Below are 6,552 nucleotides of genomic sequence, written 5' to 3'. Positions count from 1 at the left end.
ACCAGAACGGCGGAATCGTTCGAGGGCGGATGACTTCATGTGGTATCGAAACAGTTGAATACATAGTAAAGAAAGTAACACAACCATCATATATATCATTTGAAATTTTACATTGTAGAAAAGTAATTGTTTCAAAAGAAATTACAATATGATGTCAAAATGAAATTAAACTAACGATGCAACGTCCCTTCTTGAAAAGCAGTAGTTTACCTGTATTACTGAATCACTGAGAAATAAAAGTAGTTTTGAAAGAGTAGGTCAACATTTAAGCTGGTGAGTTCATAAGTATTTAGAGACAATGTTTGTATGAAATAGAATGAAAATGGTGTGTACATGTTTAAATATTCCTAGAAAATCCCATATTTTTTACTATAGTGGATGGTAGTTTAATTGTTCCAAAACTGTAATGCAATAGTGCTTTTCATGCCTAAGATAGTAGGTTTATGTATAAATCGCTAAGGCATTTGAAGAAAAACAACCCCGTAAATCAATGTGTTTTAATACTCCATGTGAGTCTTATAACCATACTATTCGACCAGGATGCCTATAACAACGTGCTTCAAGCATTGGAAAGTTACGACATTTGTCACCCCAGGCCTGCCGGCCTAGCTGTAGCTAACAACTTAAGTGTGGGATTGTCAATCCCGTATAGATCTATACACAAGTATCATGCTCCCCCTACAAAGGATTATGGTATATAATAAAGGACTTAAAATGCATATTCGAAAGTACGTGAAATGCCTCACAAAACTTAGTATAAAACAGATTTACCTATGAAAATGTCCATTTGTTCTTGTATATGAAAGTATCTCTTTGATATAGTGTTTCTAGTATGTAAATGTTCATGATTTTCTCGTAAACTATACCTATTATAGTTTTTCAAACCGTGTGTTTCGTTAGTATAGTAAATCCTAGTGTAATGCTCACTTGTTATGTAAAGTATAACATTTAAAGTGACATAAATGATCACATATACTTAGAGTATAAATAAAGTGTTTGATTCATATATATGTATATAAACAAGTCTTATTTCCAAAAGACAAGATGTTATCCTGAATATATATAGCATACGAAAGTTCCTATGTAGTAGTTATGAATCACATATGATTCACTTGATAAAAGAGTATATAGTGAAACTTTATGTTACACACGACAATAACCGTGTGTTTACTTGTATTTCCCCCCCCCCCCCCCCCTTAAAAGTGTATAAAAAGCATTGATAAATATTTGAAAGTGTAGTGTATAGGGGTATGAACTAACTTGGTTGATTGAAGATAGTGAGACGAAAATTGAGCAGAACTTCGGCTTGTGAAAGTCGATTTTCTCGGGATTCTCGGGAATGCAAAACTTTCCTTCGGGTATTGTACGCGAAAACTGGGGCTTCGGGAGGGCCTCGAGGGCTTAGAAGTAGAGTTTCAGCACAAGAAAAGAGAGAATCGAGCACTAGAACTCGAAACCATCGGTTTCTATTTATAGCCTGAGTTTTGGGGTCTCACGTCGTGAGTTTTGGGTGTGTCACGTCGTGAGGCTTAGTCAACATGATCCTCTTCGACGATTTGACGTGGCTGAAACTCTAGAACCCATCAGTCACGAGCTCACGTCGTGAGGCTGAGTCAGCCTCGGATTTTGTGTCCCGAACTTGTAAAATCCGTAACTTTTGCGTACGAGCTCCAATTTCAACGTTGTTTATATGCACGCGTAGGTGTGAAAAGGCTCTACAACTCTCGTTTAGACTTCATCGGCTAATTTTGAATTTATTTTTTTATATCATTTTTAACGAGCCGGGACACAAAAAGTCCGTTAAAAACCCATAAGTTCTTCATCCGATGTCCGTTTTCATCAGACTTTTCACCGTTGCGCTACTATTGTTAGGACCTTCGATTCTCATTTAGGTTGTTTTGGCCAAAAGTCTCTCGATCTCTAATGCAAGTTTTTAGTTGTCGACTGCTATATCCGGATTTTGGAAAAATCATAACATCCTCATTCTTGGATTAGTGTCTAAGTCCATAACTATTTTGGTATGTACTTGACCCAATGGTGCATGGTCCTTTTGGGTTGCCTTCACCAAAGCAACTTGATAGGATGAATTATGGAGACAAAGGATTAAATATGATTTATTAATATATTATGAGAATAATATATTAAAGGAGAAATCATATTGTTTAATTAATATTAGTCAAGAATTAATTGGTAATTAGTTTTGTGACTAAAAGAGATTAATTAAACTTAACGGACTGGGATTGTAATTATAAGATAATTGCAATCTGGGCCATGGATTGCCTTATAATAAGGAGTGGACGAATTATATGGGGAAACCCATAAGGAAATCGTCCAAGGCCTTGATTAAATGAGTCTATGGGTTGCTTAGGGCTTAAGCATCCAAATTAGGGTTTCCTTGTTAGATAACCCTAATAGCCTCACTATATATATGACCCTTATGACCTAAAAACGTGGTGAAGCTTCATTCTAGGTTTTCACACGTTTTAGGGCAGCCTCCATCCTCTCTCCTCTTCATCCTCTTGCTTATGGTGTTTGTGAACCATTAGAGGAGTGACATTTGTGACTGTAGGCTTTCTAAAGTCAATACAAGGAGATTTGGGATTGTTATTGCTACATAACAATCAAGGTAACATCTTAAACCTATTATCATGTTAATATGATTACTTGAATGCTAGAATTAGGGTTTATAGTCTTGGATAACTTGAATGTACAATAGAGAAACCTAGATCCAAGCATTAGGGTTTGTATGAGCACATAGGATGTTCTTATGTCCAAAACCCAACAGTGGTATCAGAGTCTAGACTGGTTTCTATTGTATTGATGCATTGTATGATTGAAAAATTCAATTTTTGAGATTCTGGAGGCTGGACTCGCCGAGTCCATAGATGAACTCGCCGAGTCCATGCGGACTCGACGAGTCCATGCCAGACTCGGCGAGTCGACTCGTCAGAAGGAGGGAGAACCGGGATTTCTTGTTGTTTATCTTTGAGATACTTGTCTTTATCTTATTAGATCAATATAAATCCGATTTTATGATATATATGACTATATTCTTGATCTAGTTGAAGATATTTATCAATTAATAAAATATTTGTTTCCTTATGTGATAATTGATTAACTATTTTAATTAAATTGGTAAATTGTTTTGCAAGAAATCGTTAAATAAATCAAATATGGATAATTATGTGATTAAATGTTAATTTAGATTATTTGTTATTTGATACTTGTGCTTTGAAAAGTTTCATATTTTCCCCTTTAGGTTTTATAGTTTAAATTTGATCCCAAAAGTTTTGTTGTTTTGAAATTTAAATAGTTAAAACCCTAATGTTTTGAAAAAGGTTTCAAAACTTGCCCTCAAGTTTTGGAATTTAAAATTTTGGATTAATAGTTTAATTTAATGTATATTTAAATTCTAAACCCTAATGTTTTGAAATGTTTCAAAACTTGCCCTCAAGTTTTGGAATTTAAAAGTTGATTAAAAGTTTAATTAGGAATGTTAAATTCTAAAACCCTAGTATTGTTTTGAAAAAGTTCAATTCACACCCTTATGGTTTTATTAATTAGTTAAGGTGTATAATTAAAAGAGTTTAATAAATCCATAAAGTTTTTGGTTGACAATTAAATTGAATTAAAGGCATAATTGTTAAATTTAACCACCTAATATTTTAAAAGTGTAAAATACACCCTATACTATATATATAACATTAAAAGTCTAACATTATATATATATATATATATATATATATATATATATATATGTATGAGTAAAAGTCAGTCTTACCATTAGTAGGCCTCATTCACGAAGCTGGTCTATAAGGGGTGTTTAAGGAAATTGCCTATAAAATGGCGATTGAATAGGTATTCACTCTTACTCACCGCACTCTTGACTAGTGGAGGGTCGTTAGCCGAACGGGTAGGATAGGACGAAACCTTCCATTATAAGTATAATGAAGTATAAAAGTAACTAAATGTTTTCATAAAATTCTCAGTCTTAGTTACTTAGGCAAAAGTGAATTGATGCAATTCCATGAAATTAAACTTTGTGCCCTTGCAAAGACGTTAGTGGAGCGTGTGTGGTTTACCGGCACATCGAATAGGTGACTATAACATGTGAGGGCACCATGTAAGTTTGCATGGTTATTCACACCCGCTTTGTGATCCTCAGCATCCCAGTCACAAACAAGAGGGGCATATCAAGATTTAAACATGCCATTGAAATGTTCAATGAATGTCATAGGATCTAGGAGTTTTCATAGATTTAAAACTTAAATTTCTTTTTCGTTTTTCATGGTGGAAATTAGTGAATCTTCATTCACTTACCTTCAAATATTCTGCAATTAGGGTTACGACATCCCTCTCCCGAGTTGTGGAATATTGTGTTGAGTCCTAGCCTTAGTATTTCATTTGCGTGATTTACTAAGGACTCAATCAATCAACTAACTTGAGCTTTTTTTCTCCTGTTTTGTAGATGTCAAAGTTCGACAACTATGTTCTTCCCAAATCCCGTGGAACAAGCTTTCCACATGAAGATGGTATTCCACGATTCGATCGAGGAACAAGAAATCATGCTTCACTTCCTCTACCTCCTCCAATTGTTCTCCCTAACCCACAAGTTCGAAGGCTTGAAAAGTTCAAGATCACTCAAGCCCTTTTGGCAAGTAAACATAAAGAAGGAAAGTCGGTGTGTGCACACGTCCTAGGGATGAAGTCACACATTGATAAGTTAAGAATGTTGGGATCCGTTGTCTGTGAGGAAATGGCTGTTGATTGGGTTCTTCAGTCACTTCCTAACTCATACAGTGAGTTCGTAAGAGAGTACTATATGATGAACCGCGACGTGACCCTTATAGATCTCCCCTATATGCTTATTGCTGCTGAATCAACAATGGTTTGGCGCAATAGAAAACCAAATTTGATTGGTGAATCTGCCTTCAAGACCTCTATAGATATAGACAATGGCAACGAAAGACATGCTATGATCGAAAAGTTCGACCATAAGAGAAAGGCAATGTCTGAAGTAGTTCCATGTCATGTTCCAAAAGATTCAATTTGCTTCTATTGCCAAGAGAAATGGCATTGGAAACGAAGCTGCCCCATTTACCTAAGAGATCTAAGAGATGGGAGAGTCGAAACGTATGGCTCTAATATAGGTAAAATCCATTAACTAACTCTTTTAAGCTTCTATTCTAGATTCTTAATACATAATGTGATAAGATTACAATTGATGTTTTGTAGGATCGAAGAAAAGTAAGGAAGCTTAAGGGAAGAAGTGAGAAAAATCTAACCGTGAAGGAATGGATTTCGATCGCATTTCTCGAAGATTAGATTCTTGAGCTACTACTTAGAGTTAGAATTAGATTGCTAAGAAAGATGTATTAGCATAGTTTTTCAATGAATTGCATTGTAAGGATAAAATCTTTCCGCAATAAAATAAATTTTGATTTTATATTATTTATTTATCCTTGCAATGGCGTATATGAAAAATTGATGTTTGAAAGTTTCCATTATTAGCAATAATGGATTTGGTTCTTATTATGTTATTTATGGAAAGTCGAGAGTTTATCAAATAGGGAGAGTTTCTCATCGCCCAAGTTTCAATTGGACAGAAACTTAGAATCATGCAACTTGGTTGCACGATGAATGAGAAATTTCATATTTGGAAATTACACTAATTCATTGACAAAGTGTCAAGTGAAGGACTAGGAGATCGAGTACACAAAGTTGTGTGTTGATCAAGTCCACCATAAGAGTAACAATGATATTTGTCATGATTCACTAAAGGTTTAGTAAATATGATTATACTTATAAGATTAAGTGTAATTCTGAATTGATTGAAAAAGTTTAAATCAATAGCAAAACAAATAAGAAGAATCAAGTAGGCAGAAAGATAGAAGTTTCTCCATTCTAAGAAGAAGGGAGAGTAGCTTTTATGCTTTATGATAGTTCTTAATGATTAAGAACCATGTCTCAATTGATCCTCTAAGTGAGTCTTAGTACAATTGTATGTTTAAGAAGAGGAATCAAGAATTGAAGAAATGGTTAAATCAGAAAGTCAATCATACTTCGTTCCAAAACAAGTCTTAGAGTTAAGATTGTGATATTGAGTGATAAGTATTAAGAAGGTTTATAGCATTCATCAAATATGGAAAAGTTGTGATGTCTTGGATAAGACAAAGACCAACTAGGACCAATTTATGAAGTGTTTTGATAAAAGCTACACTAACTCTTGAATATTTGTTTGTTAAGAAATGGTTATTAACAAGAGAATCGTATATGTCAAGGAGTCAGTGGGAGTCTTAATGGTCTTGAAAGGATTCAAGAACAAATCAAATAAACCTTATCGATCATCACTAGCACACGAGTTGAGGTTTACAACCTATCGTGTTGACATTATTTTGTTTCTGTGCCAATCCAATCGAGTTAATTATTCATGTGAGTCCTATGAGTTCTCATTTGAATGCATAAAAAGCAAGGACCTTGATCAATGGAGAGTACATTGATAAGAAAAGGTGAGCAGCTTAACTACTTGGAAGACATGGTGGGCAGCTGTGC

This window comes from Lactuca sativa, chromosome 2 (assembly GCF_002870075.4).
Source record: "Lactuca sativa cultivar Salinas chromosome 2, Lsat_Salinas_v11, whole genome shotgun sequence".
In the NCBI taxonomy this organism is placed as follows: domain Eukaryota; kingdom Viridiplantae; phylum Streptophyta; class Magnoliopsida; order Asterales; family Asteraceae; genus Lactuca; species Lactuca sativa.
Note: the sequence above shows the minus strand (reverse complement) of the source record.